The sequence below is a fragment of the Pezoporus wallicus genome, unplaced genomic scaffold (genome assembly GCF_028554395.1).
Source record: "Pezoporus wallicus isolate ANWC-B61680 ecotype Strahan unplaced genomic scaffold, APGP_CSIRO_Pwel_v1 contig_10094, whole genome shotgun sequence".
Classification (NCBI taxonomy): domain Eukaryota; kingdom Metazoa; phylum Chordata; class Aves; order Psittaciformes; family Psittacidae; genus Pezoporus; species Pezoporus wallicus.
The window spans coordinates 1,026,777-1,047,053 of record NW_026639160.1 but is presented as its reverse complement, the minus strand read 5'-3'; the positions used below and the strand labels follow the sequence as shown (position 1 = coordinate 1,047,053).

Genomic DNA, 20,277 nt, shown 5'->3' with positions numbered 1-20,277 from the left:
TCTGCTTTATCACATTGCTCCCTGCTGTCTGGGGAAGAGTGGAGCTTTTAGAACAGAGTACCTCTGTGCCTTGTTGGAAGAAATTTGGGTCTTAAAACCCTTCACACAGCTGTTGGACACAGGTGGCAAGCATTCTCCATTAGGCGCACTTTTAAAGAAGTTCACTGAAGGCCTCATCTTTTTTGACACTACTTCATAACTTTGTGTGATCAAATGTACTATGAATGTACAGCTGCTTGGAGTTTATTGATTGAATAAAATTAGAGGTATGAAGTGTCAGTGCAGTTTAAGTGTTAGAATTGCGGTTTTGGTTATTATGTTTCAGGTATATTTTCTTTGACATCTGATGGACAATCTATGTAACTGTGGCAGTGAACTCACTGTTGGTTTTACCAGAAAAGGGGAGTGTGGTTGATGATGCACATATGTGCTCACAGGTCTTCTGTGCGCAGAAGGTCTTCTCAGTACAGCCTGTGGCTGTACTGAGGCTTGCCAGTTCATTTCTTTCCAGCTCTCTGCTGTATTGCTGTTTTCTGATGTGAGGTACTTCCTCTCTGGCTGTGCTACAAATACCTCCCAGCATGTTTCATACTGGTTACTTCCCTACACAGTCAGAAAACCCTCCACTCTTCTCTACATGTCTGTATTTTACTAAATCAGGTGCAGGGCCTCTTCCTTTCTGTAACCCAATTTTTGTTTCCATTAAAGTACATGACAAGTTTTGCTTGATTTCAGTGACATCCTGTGTTTCATGCAAGCAGCATTGTTCATCCTCTGCCTTGTTCATTCTTGCAGCAACATTTTGACCACTGCAATAGTCAATAAAACAGAAATACTATGTTTTCTGTCCAGTGCAGAGCAGATCTGCTGTAGTTGGAAGATAAGCCGCTGTTCATCTACTGCCAGATTAGCAGTATCTGGGGTCTGCAGAAGTGCCATGAAACACTCAGGTACTGTATTTAATTGTCTGTGGTAGTGTACTCAAATGGATGACAGCGATGAGAATACCTTTGTCATTAAGAAATTGGATTTACATAAGGAATTGTAGTACCTGTCTAGCTTCAAAAATATGAGCAATTCTCATGAATATACTTGCATGTGTAAAATGAGACACACACTTAAGATTCCTTGCTGGATTGATGTTCAGAAGAGCAGCTCTACTGGTTTGGGCTCTAAATGCAATTAGCATACCCACAGACAAAAGTACTGAGTAGGAGTCACATAGATGTTAACTGTTTCCTCCAGCAACTGTTGACAATAATGCACCTCCTTCAGTCAGCAGATAATAATTGGCATGACATCTGGAGATGAGAAAGATACTTGAACTCTATATGAATAAGAAAAAAAATCTTACTTACATGCATAAAAATGACAGTTGAGAGTAACTTTTTGTATTTAACCCCCTAAAGAGGTATTTTCCCTTTGCACACAGTTGTGTGGACAGTACCTGTGTGGCCATAGTCATTATTCTTACCACTGTTATTTCATTGTGTCAAATGGTCCCTTGCATGAGTGGGCAAATAACCAAGTTGCCTACGCCTTTATATTTATTATGACCTCAAATACATGATAGGAGAAATGAGAGCCTCTTCACAATAAAATCACAAATTTTTTAACATTCGTTCTTGTGCTTCAAATAAAGTGACTTAAATTTGCTGATCCTTGAGATAATCCTCAAAGTCCTCTGTCCCTAATGAGCAGTATCCCTGCATCCATTTTTATGCCTTCACTGCAAAAGTCTAATACATATGTTGTTCACAGGAGTCAGTAATAGAAGCCAGCCACCTCAATGTACCACATACTGCAAGTGTATCAGGAATTTTAAAAGTCTCACTAGAAGGTGAATGTCTCCTTGAGTAAAAGGATGGCCCTGTAATGGCACGCTTATATGCACTCCAGACACAAATATCAGTGTAGAGAAATGGGGTAAACTGAGCACACAAGAGATCATATTGCTTATTTGTGGCAATATACCCTCTGTTCTTAAAAGTAATTGAAGCTTGAGTTGAAATGAAAGTTTCTCTTCCTGCTATTGCCATTTTGCATATTTTTTTCACAGAATTTAGTGCAGAATCAAAGATTTTATTACTTTCAGAAAGAAATAAGTAATTAACAGGCAGGGCATTAAAGGAAAGAAAAAATCTTCACAAGGCTCAAATTAATCTTTCTCTGTTTTTCTGTTGCATCCTCATCTGACTGCTTGGGCACCACTCACTAGAGCTAAATTTTTAGCAGTTGGGTTTTAGAAATTTCAAGGAAGTTCAGTACAAAGCAAATTAACTTTCTATAACCATGATAAAGTAGGAATAATTACATTTTCAGTGACCCTTATGAGACATTTCCAGTTGCCTGGAGTAGAAATCTGGGTCAGTACTCCACTAAGCACTAATGTAGGACATTAGTATACTGCTTTATTCCAGATAAAGTAAATTGCCCTCTTTCTACTGAAGTCAAAGGAATGATCCTGCTCATACCCATGAGTTTGTTCTGAGCTTGTCTGAACTCTGACAGTGATATGTTTTCTATGCATAAATGAAAAGGCTTGTTAAGCTTTACATTTTAATGTATTCTTTACTTAGTGATTTGCGTTTGCCCAATGTTCATTTTAATGGGTTTTATTTTAACTATTACATTCTCTGTGGCAGAAAACATGATTCAAACTATTTTGAATATCAGTAAGCTAAAATCTGTATGAAACACAGTATGTCCTTCATCTTAACCAAGTATCCTCGGCAAGTTATTGCTACTATTACTAAAAGCATATGGCCAACACGTTAGCTTGGTAGCAGAATACATAACATGGGTATCAGCTCATTTTAAAGTTTACTTATGAAGCTTCTTCTGAAGAAAATCCAGAGTGCCACGGAGAATTTCCTATCAAAAGGAACTGAGGAGAAAAACATTGGTTTACATATTCCTTGGGTGGATTTTTGGCACTAGTTTATCCTGGCATGGAAAAGCCACCCGTGCCAAGATCCTGCAAGGGTATCAGATTCCATTAACAACATATCGGAAAGCAAGTATTCACCATTACCAGCCTTGGTCTGGGTCACAGGAACAGGTTTGAAATAATGTGTATGGGAATTGCGTTTTAGAGGTACATGGGAGGGGAAAAGTAAGCTTCAGCAACCTATTATTGGAGACTTTTCCTTGAACTGCTTTTTATTTGTGAGCCAAATACTGTAGTAATTAAGCTGCAAAATTTAAGGGAATGTGCTTTGCTTTTAGTGGAAATCAACATTGGTTTTCTCCAGGCATTCAATCACTTAACTCAGTTGTCTTTTTATATTATTCAAATGTGATACACATTAGTCAAACATAAGTGGTTGAAGAATCATGTTGCAGAATGTCTCTTGGGAGAGAAGTATGTTATAAACATTTCTACTAATGGAATATTTATGTAAATGTAAATTAACTCCATAAGGGTGGCGAATCCTTTGAAAGGTGAACATGAAGTTCCTGCTGCAGAGTGGATGCCTTTTTCATTTGTTGCTTGCACAGCACAAACAGTGGTGTACAGACTTCTGTAGCCAACAAGAACTTTGCAAATGCAGTTTGGTATCCCTCAAGAATCAAAGCCTCTTGCAGACTGAAGATACAGTGCAGATTTGTGTGATGCTGAAGACAGGAGGGGCATTTTGCAGAAATAATTGTAAGAAATGTGATCTGAGAAAAAAATGCAAATTAACTGAATATGTAGAAGAGTAGAAGAAAACAAGTTACTATAGCTAGCTGGTAGATTTAATTAGATCAATAGAGATAGTGAACATTTTGGAGTGGGTGATCAGTTGCCAAGAATATTAGGCATAGGGACCTAAAAATGGCAAGAAAGACTATAGCTATTGTTGTCTCTATTTCCTGTAATCCAAGCTATGGGCATTTGCTTAGAGGCATGAGTTCTGACAAATGTCGGAGTGATGCAGGGGACTGGTAGCAGACCTCGCCTGGAAAGTGTTTTTGTAGTTATAGCTGAATTCAAGACCCAAGCATGTTACAGAAAGCAGTGTAATGAAGGCTTCTCCACTGAAGGCAACTGCTTTGTAATCCCCTGCAGGTAACACGTCTGCAAACTCTGAACTTTTGTGTATGCATTATGTGTATATATATATGTCTACATATATATATACACATATATACATATATATATATATACAGAGAGAGAGAGAGAGTACACACCTGACTGCTGCCTTGAGGAAGAAGTTGGGGATGACAGCTTCAAGGATGCCAAAATGGAAGAGGCGATTCTGCCATCCTTTGGAAGACAGTGCAGCAACCAAGAGGGCCATGTCTGTTGTAATAGTCTCCAGCTCTCTTTGCTCTTGTGCATGAGGGGACACCGAAGCCCTGGAAGTTAGAGAAAGTCAGAGTCCGGTGAAGTTGTGCCCAGGGTTCCTAAGCAGAAGAGGATTTACCCAGGCTGCCTATTTTGAAGTCCCCAACCAAGTGTAAGAATAACCTACTAAAAAAAACCTTTGTATTTTGGTGGGTTTTGTTTGCTCATTTGTTTTTGCAGCATGTAAATTTATTATCAAAATCATTTATATTGCACAAAGCGCTCTTTCAACTGTGTTTTAGTAATTCAGTAACAGCAATGATAAGATCTAGTTCTTTCCAAAGAATTTGGTATGCCACATCTCCCAAACGGGATCAGATTACAAAGACAGTTCAGCTTCCAGTTAGGTTCTTCAGTGAAGTAGTTAGATTTTTGACAGCTCTCATCATCCAGTGGGTCTGGTGTTCATTTTCAGGAATAGGAGCTGGTGAGCACTTCTGAAAATGTAACCTTTTGTACTTAAATATTTGTGTGTCTTCTCCCAAACTCATTTTCCATGAAGTTATGTGATATTTTTTCAGTGTTATTTTCAGAGTTTGTTTCCTTGCTTAATAAAACAAAGCTAAATCATTTTGCAAGAGTACCACTGCATTTCTGTGCAGTTTGATTTTCATATTTTTGTGATTATTTTTTTCATATTTTTGTGATGTTCAGGATATTTAAAACCCAAATGTTCATAAATATGTGCACAAATGAAACCGCAAATACCATGATGACTTACACAGTAGTGATAACTCCAAGTACAAGTACCAGATTTAAAATGCAAGTTGTTATTTGTATAGCCAATTAACATGAACGTCTGATGAATCACAGTAAATCCACAAACACATGCTGAACTGGGATTTTTGCACATGTAAATCCATTTGCCTTAACGCCTTGTTCTTTGGATAATATGACAGTTTTATGTGGCTTGCATCTTTCCAAGAACTACAGATGACTTTCTTCCAATGGAAATCAGTGGGGGTGTCTTAATCCACCTTAAATGTCCCTCTCTGCTGGATTATTCTTTAATTATTATTTTACCTCTTGAAAGGTCCTCCCATTTTCAGGTGCTCTTGAAGTTACTAGGTTCTAACCCCTGTTGGACTCCTGTGAATACTTAAAAAAGCATACAACATATAGCCAGACTGTATGCTGATGATGCCAGATGGGTCCAAGACACCTCTAAATCATTGTCACCAGTGTCACATGCAAATTTTTTTTCCTTTCTAGGCACACCTTACTTATCGAATTGTTAATCAATTGTTATTGTCTTTTTCCACAACTCTATCTTCATCCTGGCACCTCTGCCCTGAGTCATGGTGTACACCCCAGTACTGACCCTGTGCATCAATCCCAGCTTCTCCCTTCATGTTGGTACCATTTGTGGTATAAACACAATTCCAGCACTTCCCAAAGACCTGATTTTTGTACTGTACCAAAAGAGCATTCGTCTTTGCATTAAATGTCCTCAGCAAGAAAAGCCGGTTTCAGTCATGATTTGTTTTGTTCATTCTCCTTCTCCTCATCAGCATTCCGACTTTAATCACATCACCTTTGTCCTCCTCCTGTTTGTGAAGTCAGCTGCTGTAGTTTGGATGTGTTCCTGGGCAAGCATCAACTCTTTTGCTGCCACTGTAGCATGTCTGGCACGTACTGAAGTGTTAGTTCAGTGAATGAAGAAGTTTATTTTGATATAGGCAATGATTAATAGTCACAGCAATTCCTGAACTGTTAATGGTCTATGTCAGATATCTTAGTGGCTTCTATTTCATTCTTACAAATCACTACTTAGGCAATAATCATGACTAACCTGCAAGTCAAAGTAAAGGCAAGCAACATCTGTGACTTCTGCTTTTCACTAATTTCTCTTTAAGTGTAACCTCGTCTTCCCATACCACCCCCACACCCTTCATCTGTTCACATACTCATTGCCTTCTTGGTCTGACTCTGAGCTGAGTGGGTAAAGGACTCTTTATGCTGTTGCTTACTGCCTCTCCTGTTAGTACATTGGTCTGTATCTTGCTTTCTCCCAGAGTTTCTGGATGTGATGTGAATGCTTTGCTATTTCGGAGATAACAGCAAAGGTGGCATAAGATGGAGGGGCAAAGAGTCGTTACACACAGGATCTTTATTCCCCAGAAGTGATCTCTAGTGCTGTCGATTGAGAAGGGTGGGTGGGATGGGATTCTTCAGTTCCCCCCACCTCAGCTGAGCTGGGTCTGTTTCACAGCCATGTGAAAGGTTTCATTCCTCAGGATAGGCTGTCTGGCCCCTCTCACAAACACTCGGATCAGTTTCAGCACATGAAAAAAAAAGGTCTGGTTGCCCAGAGCTGGGGAGAGGCAGCATTGCAAACTTCAGCAGAAAGCTAACCTTTCCTTTTCCACTGTTCTTCTGCTTTCCCCCCTCCTCCCACTGAGCCCTGCAGAGAGAGATTAGCTATCAAACTGTAAATCCCCCAAGCACAGAAAGTAGTAAACCTCCCATCCCCTCCCCAGGAGGACATGTATGCTGACAACAGCTTCATTCAATCTGACACCTGTTTCACTTTAAAACAGGCGCCTATAAATAGAGTGAATGTAACCCTAGGTGGCATTGCAAAATATTATGGAAAATGCGGCTTACAACCCTGTGAAGAAGGGGGAGCAGAGAGAGTGGGGGTGGGCAAAAAGACACCATCTACCATAAAAACCTGGCAGCTTCATGCAAGGGCTGTTGCTTTTAATTTAAATGCTCATTTCTTATTCTATTTTCAGATCCTCTCTGGGATTTTAGGAATGTTGAGACGTGCTGGTTATAAAGCCCTAAGTACAAAATGGTCACGGATGGCTGGAATGAGGCATGTTCTAATGGAAACAAATCACTTGTCAGTAAGCAGCCTTCAAACTTTTGAACAAAAGCTCAAAAGGGTCAGGGAAAAGACATGTTTGTTGACTTTAAATGGTGCTGGATGCAGGTCGTCAGAAAGGCATAGACTTTAATATTGTTGAGGTAACTCTTCAGTTCTATGTAAAATTGGGGTTGTAAGCAAGGTTAAGTACTCCGATGGCAACCGCAAATGGAATGAGCAACTTACTTATGTAAACAGAAAGCTTACACATATGTAAATCGAAGTGTGCATACTACCAAAATGTAAAGCACATCCGCAACTGCAAAAGAGCCACAGTATGGAGATCAGGTCTGGGAACTGGATTTAGGTATATAGAGGTGAATGTCTGTGAGAACAACTGTGCTATTTCTACTGACATTTAGAAGATTAATTAGTATTTCTGTAAAGTAAAGGTACATGTCTGTGATTAGTTTGTGTTGTATTTAGTAAAAATAGTGTAGCTTAGCTTTATAGTGACTTGAGGATAAATCCCATCCTGATTCTGCTTATTCAACTTTCTATAGGCTTTAAACAAAATTCTGCAATGCCATTGTTGAAAATTTTTATTTGCTTGCAAGACCCATAATGAGGTTCATGACCACTGGTTCAACCGTGATGAGGGATCAGCCCTTCTTTTTCTTGTGTAATATTTTGTGCTGCTGTGTAAAATTAATTGTGTTCCTCTATAATAAGTTGTATACAGTGGATGAAATAATCTTTGTGGAACATCATGCTGAATCTACTAATTCTGCTGAATCTTGGTTTCATGAGAAAATGAGGCTTATGCAATCTTTCTTTGTCATCAATCTGTCTGTCTCCTAGTCCCCCTCACAAGCAGCTTCTGAGCTTGTTCTGTCTTCAGCTGGATTTGGAGAGGGATTACAGATAATTACGTTTTGACTAGATTAATGAAAACTGCTTTCTTTCTAGAGGAAGAGAGGCAGAGGCAGTGCCTCTGCAGAGGGGAAGCCACATAAAACATAGGTGTCAGCTAAGCAGTCAGCGTGGGGGTCCCTAGCACAACACACACTGTTCCATGCATGCAGAATAGGCATACACCAGGAATACAGAGGGGACTGAAGGACAGGTTCGGGCAGAGGTGACTGGGAAAATAAAGCTGATAGGATAAAGACCTGACCTCTGTGAGTAACCAGGTTTCATTTCAGTGTTCATGTAATAATTTCTTTTTCATATGGAAAACAGAAGCAAAAGAAAAGAGAATGACTCTGTGTGGTAAAGTGATACATGTGAGCTTCAAAGCACAGGGCAGGCTTTTGGTGTTTCTGAGGTTTATTCCGCTAAGTAAACATTATTCTGCTTTCAAAGAGAAGAAACTGAGACACTTTCTTCACGCACATCGAACTTGTTCAAAGGTACCAAATGACTCAGCAGCAATGAAGTACAACATACAGACAGGTTTAGGTAGCTTAGAATCATAGAATTGTTTAAGTTGGAAGAGACCCTAAGTTCATCAAACCTGACGCTGCCAAGTACACCACTAAAACATGTCTCTAATTGGCACATCCACAGGTCTTTTAAACAACTCCAGGTATGGGACTCAACCATTTCCCTGGGCTGGCTGGTCCAGTGCTTCACATTTGAACTGAAGATGGTGAAGACATTTTTCCCTAATATTTAATCTAATCCTACACTGGCACAACTTGGGGCTGTCTCCTCTTGTCCTATGACTTGGTTACTTGGGAAAAGAGACTGACACCCCCCTTGCTACAACCTCCTTTTCTGCAGGCTAAGCAACCCCATTTCCCTCAGCTGCTCCTCACAGGACCTGTTCTCCAGACCCTTCACTAGCTTCATTGTCCTTTTCTGGACCTGCTCCAACACCTCAATGTCTCTTGTAGTGAGGGGCCCAGAACTGAACACAGGATTCGAGGTGTGGTCTCTCCAGTGCTGAGTACAGGGGGACAATCACTGCCCTAGTCCTGCTGGCCAAGTCTGGCCAGCAGCTTACACAGCTTCTTCCTGTGTAAACCTTCACCTACCACATGTCCAAGCCATCCCTGAATCTTCTTCTCAAGGCCCTTGAGCTCAGTAGTACTCATCACTGCTGCATTTTGGGCTGCTCTTTTGGTCCTTTATGTCTGCATCTGCTAGCACTGCAAAAGGAGAACATTGCCTGATGAAGCCTAGCAATTTCTTGATGTCTACAAAGGTTGTTGTATGTGTTGCCGCAACAGGGAAAACAACTTCCAAATGCCACTGGATGTTTTGTTTTTTCTGCCAGAAATGAGGGGATGTTTCTCTAGGAGGATTGTGAAGCAGCAGAGTAACCTGCAGAGAGTTCCAGTCAGCGTGGACAAAAGTGTTCCTGGTACCCAAGTTAGCTTGTTTGAAGTTAACTTGGGTTTGTCCATAGTATCCTGCCCCACTCACCTTCCTTAGATTTGGCACCTGATAGCCATTGCTGTTCCATAGTGCTCTTCTTTCCTAACCTGTCCATCACAAGAAGGACACTCAGAGACAGTTGGGAGGAGTAATCCTGGGAGCCGCTACCTGGGATGAAGGGTATCAGTGGTTGAGCTTCTCAGCATTGGTGTGGGTGGGTTTATGAACACCTTGTGTTTCTATTAGGAACGACAACCCTTATTGTACAGAGCAGTGCTTCAGTCCTGCTGCACCACTGAAGCACTGTTTTGAGGTCATATGCTCCCTAGTAGGCTAATCTAGGTGCTTGGGTGGAGGAGAGGGAGGCAGGGAGTAAGAATGTCTGAGAGGACCATGGTTAGTTTCTTCAGTTTCCAGCAGCACTGGGAAAGTGTTAAAGGTTGCGGGGAAGAGAAGGGGCAGGTGTACTACTGCAAATTGCTGCTGCATCCTTCCAGTAAGACAAGCTGATTTTCCCTTTGCCCAAATGAGCATCAGATGGGAAAAAAACACTTTTAGAAAACTTCAGCCTTGATAGTACATTTATTTTGGGGACAGAATTATGCCTCCTGCTCATGTGACTTGAATGTAATGTGCTTGCGCACACACACACATAGAGTTTTTGATTTTTATCACATGGCTGCCAAAAATAACATTGAAACGTGTAAGTTAAGCATGCTATTATAACACAAAGGCACTTCATTACGATTCAGGGCAGCTCAGGTTTCTTTCTGAGCATATCACCAGCAGGCAGTAATGGAGGAGTACAGAGGGCAAGTAAAAGGAACAGTGCAACCTCATGGCATTTTTTTTCTAAATGTCAGGCATGGTCAGCATCTGCTGGTGGGTTCCACAGTGTATGGATTTAGCATCTTCAGTAATTGTCTCTCACAGTGTTGAATTTAACATATATATGGTAATACAGAATTGGCTGCTTTTGGAGGTTTTTTTCCAAATTACAGCAGTTGGTCTTATGAATAATTTCTCTCTAATCAGCTGAGTCTCTCTTTCCTCTGTAACTCCTCTTCTAATCTTATTTTCATAACTTGATACTTCTCTGACTTTCAGTTAACACTTCATTTACGTTCTTTACTTAGATGCAGTAGGTGTAGCCTTTTGAAATTCTTCCCTAATGTGATTTTAGTGCTGTCACTTCAGTTAGGGGCATGGTAATGACTAACCTCTGCTGCTGTAGCTCTGTTGCTGTGTTGTATAATGACTTTTCAGAAGTTCTGGATTAATGCAGGTCAGTTGACAATTTGAGGCCACATGGCAATATGATGCTTGGAAGAAATCCATTTGTAGTCTGAAAGATTTTATGGGAGTGTTACAGAAGTAGAGGAACATAATAGCATGTTAGCGAGAAGTCTGTACAGTGAGTAAGGATGGGTAAACAAAACCTGATTAGTATCACTTATGTAAAAAAAAAAAAAGCTTTATTTCATAAGTACTCTTCTCACAATACAACATTGCAGTAGCTCGAGGTAAGGGTAGATGGTGCAAGCAAACATGTCCTTTTTCTGGAGTGCTCTCACTTACCAGCGCTCATCCTACCTGTTGGCACAGCACACACCCTCTGCTCCAAGTTCTCTTGCTAAATGTGCCAGGTGTGGTGCTGCTGAAGAAAATCTTGCTGTGCTGTTTGCTCCATTCCATAGCCTGTATGCCATCTAACAGCTGTCAACAGGCAAACAAAATAAGCAGAAAAAGTAAATCCCATGGTTTCCTTAGCAAGTAGGTTTTTTGGAAGTTGATGGAGCAGAACACAGCAGCTAATATTTATGAAGGGTCGCTTTTCTTTCTGGATAGAATATAAACTCTTTTACACCTTGATAGGATTTTTTCTTTAGCTTATTATATAATGAGAATTCAAGATGAGATCACCACAGCAGTTATCAGGGAGTGTCCTGGAACACTGCGTAGCTGGCATGGTAGGGAGGGTTGTTATGAAATTGTTTTTAAAAATAATTCTGGAGTCCTGCCCCTCTTTCTGCTTATTTTAAGGTTCATATGCAATTTGTTGAATGTCTGTGCCTTGAATTATGCTGCTGGTGGATCCTCCCAGCTGGTCTGTCCAGTAACTGCTGACTGGTACGATCATGTTTCCATATTAAAACTTTAAAAATAATTTAATGATAGCTATGTTTAGTGACATCATTTTAGCACCCATATGACTTAACTCTCCCTCACACTTTTCCTGAGACCATACAACAGCTGTGTTTTACCCATATACGTCCCATCACTTCAGGCACAGTCAAATTTTTAGAAAGAGGGAATTATACTGTCACAGATCACTGTATCTTCCTCAGCTGTGTAGGCTCTCATTTCATTGGAGAGATGCTTGAGCTTTCTTTAGTCTTCATAAATCTTTCAGGCAGAAAAGTTTGAAGTTTCCTAAAGGAAAGCTGTATGATTCTTTTTAATAACATTATTCCTTTAAGGGTGTAAAACATACATTTGGAGACAGAGGATTTCTTCTTAAAATGGGGTATTGTCTTTGGTATCACTGAAGTGATGCAGGGCAATATTAGTGGGTTTATTCTATTAATGAAGAATAGTGTTACTGAAATAATAAATGAAATGTATTGAAAGATATTTCTTCCTATTAGAAAGCTTTTGCACAGAGAATCTCTATTGTCCAGGGACAATTATTTCTGGAAAACCTTCTATCACTCTTCTTCCCTACCTAGCTGCTCTGCTATTTTCATGCAGCTGTGATTGGTTATCAGTATGCATGTTAGGAATTCTGTTTATAGTAAGATAAAATGCATCATAGTTACTGGCCAAAGTTTACTCTCAGCTACATTGATGATAATTCAAGGTGTGTTGGTTAGCAGCACTGATAGATGCAGAGGTGTGAACAGAATTTGTTTGCCTGTTTCTGTTGATTAGGGATTTATTTTTCTTGATTTGAGAATACGTTCTTTTCATTTCCATATATACTGAAACAGTGTTTCTCATGATCAACATCAGAATATGTTTCCATTCAGTGAGAAAAGCTCTTGCTGCAGATAATGGTGCAATCTGCTGGTGTGGTGGAAGGTCAATCCCTAAAAAATTAATATTGAGTGTAATGTCTCATATGTTTCTAACTGGCATGTAATAAAGAGCCCCCCTGCTATGCTATATGTTTGCATTTCACAGGACAGCTAGTTTAGAGGATTCTGTCAGAAGTTTTACACTATCTTTACCATGGGAGCTTCGTGAGATCTACTTTTCCCTGCTCTAGTCCCAGTTCAGATATAAAGCTGTCATATTTTGTGTCGCAAAGATGTCTGAGCAAAGTCCACTCAGGGCCATGCATGGACTTAGCCACTGCTGATGTCTCTCCTTTTGAAGTGCAGGTTGCAGAGTGATCTTGTAGGTAAACCTGCCTGTGCTGTCAGTTTCACCCTGGAGAGGGTGATTTTTTAAATCTAATTTATATGACAGACATACTTCAAAACTGGGCCTGAGGTTTCAGCCTGAGGTCCTGGTGGCAGGTGAAAAGCTGAGGTATTAACAAAGAGAAGAGGTGATAACACAACCTGTGTAATCTATCACCTGATCCTCAGATCTGTGGTGTGTGTCCTCAGAGGGAGGAGCAGCTGCCGCGCTGCCTGGAAGGGTGTGTGGTCTGCCACAGCTGGCTCCTGGCTACTGTTCCCATCTGGTTATAAAATTCACTCTGGTTAATAATAAATTCAGTTAAAACCCAGCTAAATAAAAAGTCTGACGTGGCTGACAGTGTTGCGTCAGGAAGCCAAAAGATGCTTTTGCTCACAGTTTTCTCAGTCTTGTTTTGTAACAGCAGGCAAATTGCCCCTGCCCCAAATCAAAACAAATCCATTGTTGGTCTGGCTTTTGAGACAGACAGATTGTTTGAGGAAGAGGCTATATTTCAGAATGTGAAATATACAAATTTTATGGTGTCCAGACAGGCCTCAGCCAAGATAGGAATCTCTAATACTGTATGAGCATCTGTGCTAGATGTCACCATTACAGCACAAACTGAACCAATGTGTCCTTGGATGACAAGCCTCTGCTCCCTGTTTAACCTACAGCAGGTCTGGGAGGTAGCTCAGTAAAAGCAGTTTTCAGAGAAGAATTCGGGTCTTCAGGGAAGAGAGTGAAATGAGAGGGACAAGAAGACTAATGCCGTTGTTTGAGTTAAGAGGATAAAACACAGGAAGAGATTTGGGGTGTAGAGTAGAGCCTGATTTGAGGGCAAATGCAGACTGTTGCAGGTCACATAACAGGGGATGGCAAATCACTGAAGTGGCTCCAGATTTTTTGCCTTCCTCTAGGGCCATAGCAGGTCAAAGCACAATTATCCAGGCTGAGCTTGTGAGGGTAAGGGGTCATCGTGCACAGGACTTTTGCACTCTCCCCAGGTTGTGACCAACTGTGACCAGAAAAGTGATTTCCCTTCCTGCTGGAATTGAAGACTCCCTACCTTGATTCCAAGCCCCACAGGAGAAAATTGAAAAGCAGATAATGAAGCAGTTTCTCCTCTTCTTTACTCAGTTGTAACTGTGAAGTAATTCAGCTGAAACTTGAGTTAAAAGATTGCAAAACTGGTGTTAGTGAGAAGAAAATAAGGCCAATATGTTTTTCAGTCTAAGCAAGAAGAAAAGCTGGGCAACTTCATGAGGGCATTTGCTCAATCTCTTGTAAAAATTTGAAGAGTCAAGAGAAGAGTACCAAAAATGTTCTAATAGTATTAACACTTTATTTTATTTCCTTGTTCTGTTCTTGGACTTCCACAGAAAGTAAAACATTGGGAACTGATGGAGTCCAGAAAGCAGCAATGAAAGTAATTAATGGGATTCTGTCATTTGCTTTACTGGAAAAGTGCTCATGGCTGACTGAAACTGCTGTGAAAAAGCCAGTTAACATTATAGATGGAAGTGACATAGAGATCAACAAGATTAAAATTATTTAATTGCCAGACCGTACAAAACCAAAGATACATCATATAACAGAGGGTACAGTACAGAGTTGAAGATTTAGTTGCATTTATTAATCTCTTCTCTAATGTGATCACTTATGTACACACTGTGAAATTTGAAGACAGTATTTCCAAAAGGGAGGGAATGCACTGTATAATTATGATATAGGGCATCACAGAATCAAGCATTTAAGAAAAAAGTATATATTAGACATGTATCCAAACAAACTGTTGTAGGCATTGATGTTCTATAAAGCAAATGGGCACTGCAGGCATTTACCTGCATTTGTGTATTCTGGCCCCATGAGGGCTGATGCCAACTGGGTGATTTCATACAGTAAGAAAAATCAGGTGCGTAAGTTATTCCACTTACTCACCTGATTTGCCTGTGCGACTGTAGCTACCTTGCCATCTGGCTGCGCTGCAGTTTTAGGTAGGGAACGCTCAGAATAGTAACTTTTAAAAATGTGGTAGCATGCATAAAAATAAGTAAATGAAGGGACAGAGCTGCCGTAGCTGCACAAACCAAGCAGGCATTGTTTCATAGTTTTAGCTGATCGCCTAATGACTTCTTCCATCGTATTTCAAGACCAGTCACTTCATGAAATAGGATACTAGGGATTGCGTATGTATCCAAAAGCAGCATGAATCTAGTGCAGATTGGTTTTGCTGTTTCACAAAGCATGGTCACATACGCAGTCTTGAAAGAAGGTGGGAGTGAAGCCAATGTAGAATTAACCACACTGAATAACTTGCACATTTTCAATGAAGTCTTTCATGTATTCTCTGCTTTTCAAAAGTGAACAAGGGCCAAAACCAGCCACATCACTTGGAGTTGGCTATAATGAACTCCTGCTTCTCTGCAGTCTGAATCTAAGCCACTATCCTGCACATACCACATCATAAGAAACCACTAACCCTAACCATGAGGCCAGCGCATTCATGTCTCTACAATATGTTCGTTACACTCACATTAATAAATGAATATAATGTTACAATGGCTGTGCCATTAAACAGCACCTGTTCAATACAATGGAAACAAGGCACTCCATGATTAAATATATTATCTTCTTGACAAAGAACTGCACAACTGTTTGGCTAGAGCTGTGAAGCAAATGGGGTATTTACATATGAAAAGGAATTTGTGTACATTTGATGAATGACAGAATAATTGCTATATATGGCAAGGAAAAGGGACGTAAAATACTTCATATACTCATTACTGCTGTTGCGAGTAAGTGGGAAAGGCCTGCATATAGCTGTGACTGTACCTTTCTTGACCACTTCAGCTAGGCAAAGCTTAGACAGGCTGCTGGCATTATAAAAGTAAGTTTTAATCCTGGAAATCTTAGCTGGCAAAGGTCTGATGGACGCTGAGTGTACTCACATCATCCCCTGGGAGCACAAGCAAAGTGGATGTTTTGTCCACTTGGGTTTCAAGGGTGTCAAATGTGGGTCTTCCACCATTGTACTTGGATGACTGGTTCAGATTTTAATAAACTCCTGTCATTGATTTTTTTTCTTTTTTTTTCAGTGAATGTTTTGGTTTTTTTCTTGGTCTTTCACAAGTCTCACTATACCTTTGTAAACCACTCACAATTATGGGTCTTGGCCATAGCTGGGAAACTCCAACCCAACCCTCTGAAGGAACTGTGTTGGAAAAGTTAAAAGGAATGGAGGACACCAAGGGAAAATTACAGTTTTCAGTCTTCAATCATCTGTGCTACATATACGCAAATCACAAAAGAGGAACTTTTCATTGCAAATTTCCCCTGAAATTGCTGCCCTTAGGAGTTACCTGGAGCTGAAAAATAGACCCAAAAGTAGAGATGCTGTCCTTCCCACAATCCAGATCTTACTGCCCTGGTAGGAGGAGGGATATGGCAGCTTTGGTGCGATACACTAACTGAAAGGGTGAGAAATAGCAGGTGAAGAGAAGGATTCTGGATGGGTGGGGAAACACAGTGGGTTCTTGATTTAGGAATATCCATGTTTAGAGGTGTTGATCGGATTTACAGAAATGCTAAACCCTCACAGCAGAAACTGATGGCAGTGAGAATCATATTCAGCAAATACAGAGTGCTATCAAGTGCTGAGAACTGTAGTTGGCATCTCAAACTGTCCCCCCAAATTTGCTTAAAGTGTGGACAAATTTGACATTATTCTCACTGAAACAGCTTCTTATACATCTAAAAATGGGAATAACAACTCAGGAAACATACTCAGGTTTATTAAAAAAAAAAAACAAAAAACAACAAATAAACCATGCCAAGTGCAAGGTCCTACACCTGGGTCAGAGCAATCCCAGGCACAGCTACAGGTTGTTCAGAGAAGAGATTCAGAGCAGCCCTGCAGACAAGGACTTGGGGGTGTTGGTTGATGAGAAAATGAACATGAGCAGGCAGTGTGCACTCACAGCCCAGAAAGCCAACCGTATCCTGGGCTGCATCAAAAGGAGCGTGACCAGCAGGTCAAAGGACGTGATCCTGCCCCTCTACTCTGCTCTGGTGAGACCTCACTTGGGAGCATTGTGTGCAGTTCTGGTGTCCTCAGCATAAAAAGGACATGGAACTGTTAGAACAAGTCCAGAGGAGGGCCACGAGGATGATCAGGGGACTGGAGCACCTCCCATATGAAGACAGGCTGAGAAAGTTGGGGCTGTTCAGCCTGGAGAAGAGAAGGCTGCGTGGACACCTCCTAGCAGTCTTCCAGTATCTGAAGGGGGCCTATAGGGATGCTGGGGAGGGACTCTTCATTAGAGACTGTAGTGATAGCACAAGGGGTAATGGGTTCAACAGGGGAAGTTTAAGTTCGATATAAGAAGGAAATTGTTTCCTGTGAGGGTGTTGAGGCACTGGAATGGGTTGCCCAGGGAGGTTGTGAATGCTCCATCCCTGGCAGTGTTCAAGAACAGGTTGGACACGGCCTTGGGTGATATGATTTAGCGTAAGGTGTCCCTGCCCACGGCAGGGGGGTTGGAACTTGATGATCTTAAGGTCCTTTCCAACCCTAACGATTCTATGAAACAAAACCAAACAAATATTAAACCATGCAAAGAACATAATATGATTTAAAAGCCAGGTGAAAGCCTGAGAAAAAAGAAAATTATCTTTTGCTTGTAGGGTTTAAAAGGCATTAAGCAAATGACACCTGGAATCCCATGCTGAGTAAGTATCAAGTAACTGACCATTCACTGGAATAAGACAAGGTTACAGTAGAAGAATGTCGGACCACATTTTATACTACGTACCTGCCTGTGGGTGTGAGATGGGTAGGTGAGCGCAGCTGGTGGAACTGTGCTTGGGTGGCATGGGGGGTTCTGAATTAAGGGGCAGTGGAAAACCTTAATCCTGCTGCTCAATTTGCTCATATTTAAGTGTTTGATTTTGTGAGTCTTATTATTCTTTTCATAGGTTTCTTCTCCAGTGCAGTTCCTGGGAATGGAAGACAAAGACAGTGTTTTCTGAAAGACAGCTGGCACAGCTGATTCCTCAGATCAAATGACCACAAACCAAACCTAGTACTGTCAAACTACATTAATCTTCACTATGGCTTGCTTAATACACCATCTAAATGTGGTGGTGTATAATGACCCTCTCTTTATAAACACTTCCCCTCTTATAACTGATTTTTATATCTGGACAATGTACCTGCACTCTGAGTGAGCAGCAAGCTCCCCTCAGTTCACAAGAATAGCCAAGAAACAGTGATTGCCTGAAGATTTTTGGGCTAGCAAGCCTCTGTAATGAGATCTTGCACAACATTTGCTCTCTCTTAGAAGGTCAGAACATTCGTTGCCAAACCCTCACTGAACCTTTAAGTGGAAATAGGACACATTGCCCTTCCAAAAAGACATGGCTAGGATGGTAAAACTCTTCTGACATAGACAAGGAGGTGTAAAAGAAGCAAGTCCTTCCATCTAAGAGGATGAGTAACTACAATTTTCCTCTTCTTACAAACTCTTGTCAGTAGGTTTGTGCATTTGTGTTTTTGAACATTATATATAGCAACCATGTGTGGGCAAGCAAGATGCTTTCATACCTGGTGAACAGGACTAGAGCACATTAACATGTTGTTCTATCTGTTTTCAGTTATTCCTCAATTTAATAACAAAATACAGTATTTATCAAAATAATAATGATAACTATCATATTCACAAACAGGGTTTTATTGAAACTATAAACTGTACATATGCCAAAAAATGTCCTAAATGTGGGGAAGGAAGAGGAAAGGTTATTTCTCTTCCCCATTTTAATCTCTTAATTGGAATAAAAGGAGAAATGATTGCACTTAGTTCTTTTCGTTCTATGTTTGAGGGCTTTTTTTGGTGTTTTGTTTCTCTCCCCAGTTAAATTTTCAAGCATACTGACATTTAATAAAGCTGGTAGCAGCACAAGAGAGAAGGGCAAATATTCTTCCTTCTTTAGATTATTGCCAAGTGCTGATCATCACACAATTTGTTGCATCAAGTGACCATAAGAAAAAAGCGGTGAAAAGAAAGAAATTCCAGAAACTTAAAATTTTGCAAGGGAAAAGCAGGAAAAAAAAATAATCTTCAAATTATCAAACGATAAATTGGATAAATGGATTTTTTTAAAATTGCCTCAGATCAGCTCTTGAACAATCAAGGTTTAGTTTATGGTCATGAATTAAGGAATGTTGCATTGTGTTGAGATTTGTATCAGACTCAGTATCTGTACACTAAACTCCCACTCTCATTTGTGAGTGTTCGTCACTGTCAAAAGTAAGCATAGCTGTAAAGAAGGAAACACTCAGTAACAGGTTTACCTCAGAGCCACTGCCAGGAAAAGTGACCAGGATAATACAATTTATCCCGCAATGTTATTCTTATTTTTCTGTTCTGAGTTAGATGAACTTTGTGGACCTACTCAAAATATGTGGCCTTTTTCCATTGAAGTGGGTTTGGATATTTTGTTTAACAATAGAGGGCATTGCGTTTATTTCCTTAGATCATTGTAGATATGCAATGTCACAAAGTAAGCAAACTCCTGTTATGTTCTTGAGTCTTTGGCCAGTTTTGCCTTGAGCACACAGTTATTACTAGATGATGATGTAATTCTGTTACCAAACAAATGAATAGAAAGGGTGTTATTGCTAAGATGAGCCAGAGAGGGCAGCTTAAGGGCAAAAAAAGGCACTTTTCTTCCACTTCTTTTTAGGCCAGTCAAAACTTAATTCCCAGGATTTACATGGTGTAATATCAGATATGCTCGGTGCAGAAGAAAAAAATGTGGTCATAGCTCAGTAAGACAGCAGATGTTATGACAGACAGCCTTCAGCTGAGGTTGTCAGAAATTTATGTGGCATCAAAGCATCCCCATCTCACCAGATGTCCCATTCCATGAGCCAGATAGGCACCTACAAGCTGGCTCCCTGGCTGGCTTTTTCTTTGAGGCCCTGAGCAAAAGAGAAAGCTGATTAGCTTGAGATCCAAGCAGACTGCAGTACTAAGCCCTACTGATAAATTAAACTCATTTACATTCTGCCCATAAAGATTCTTCCTTGAAAAGAAAAAGTTTCAAATGTGTTGTCTACTCCAGACATATTACATGCTCTCCCCACTGCCCCAGTTTGGGGGTTTGATTGAAAAAGAGGTACATAGCTGGAAAAAGCTAGATCTAGACTTAGAACTACAGTGCATAATGCTGCTTTCTCAAATAAGAAAGACTGCGCACACCAAATTTGGAACAGAAACACAGGAAGTTTCTGCCACTTGCAAAACTTACCCAGAAACAGCCCACTTACTAGGCTGGAACAAGG

At 40.5% G+C, this 20,277-nt stretch overlaps 1 long non-coding RNA gene across 1 annotated transcript; it reads right to left on the bottom strand.

Annotated features, from left to right (window-relative positions):
- Nucleotides 1-13,046: 13,046 nt before the first annotated feature.
- LOC130601614 (uncharacterized) lies at nt 13,047-16,185 on the bottom strand. Its single transcript, XR_008972723.1, has 3 exons — nt 16,094-16,185; nt 14,002-14,100; nt 13,047-13,215 (listed from the first exon to the last, which is right to left on the bottom strand). It is a non-coding gene; the product is annotated as an uncharacterized LOC130601614 (long non-coding RNA).
- Between the last annotated feature and the right edge of the window lie 4,092 nt (nt 16,186-20,277).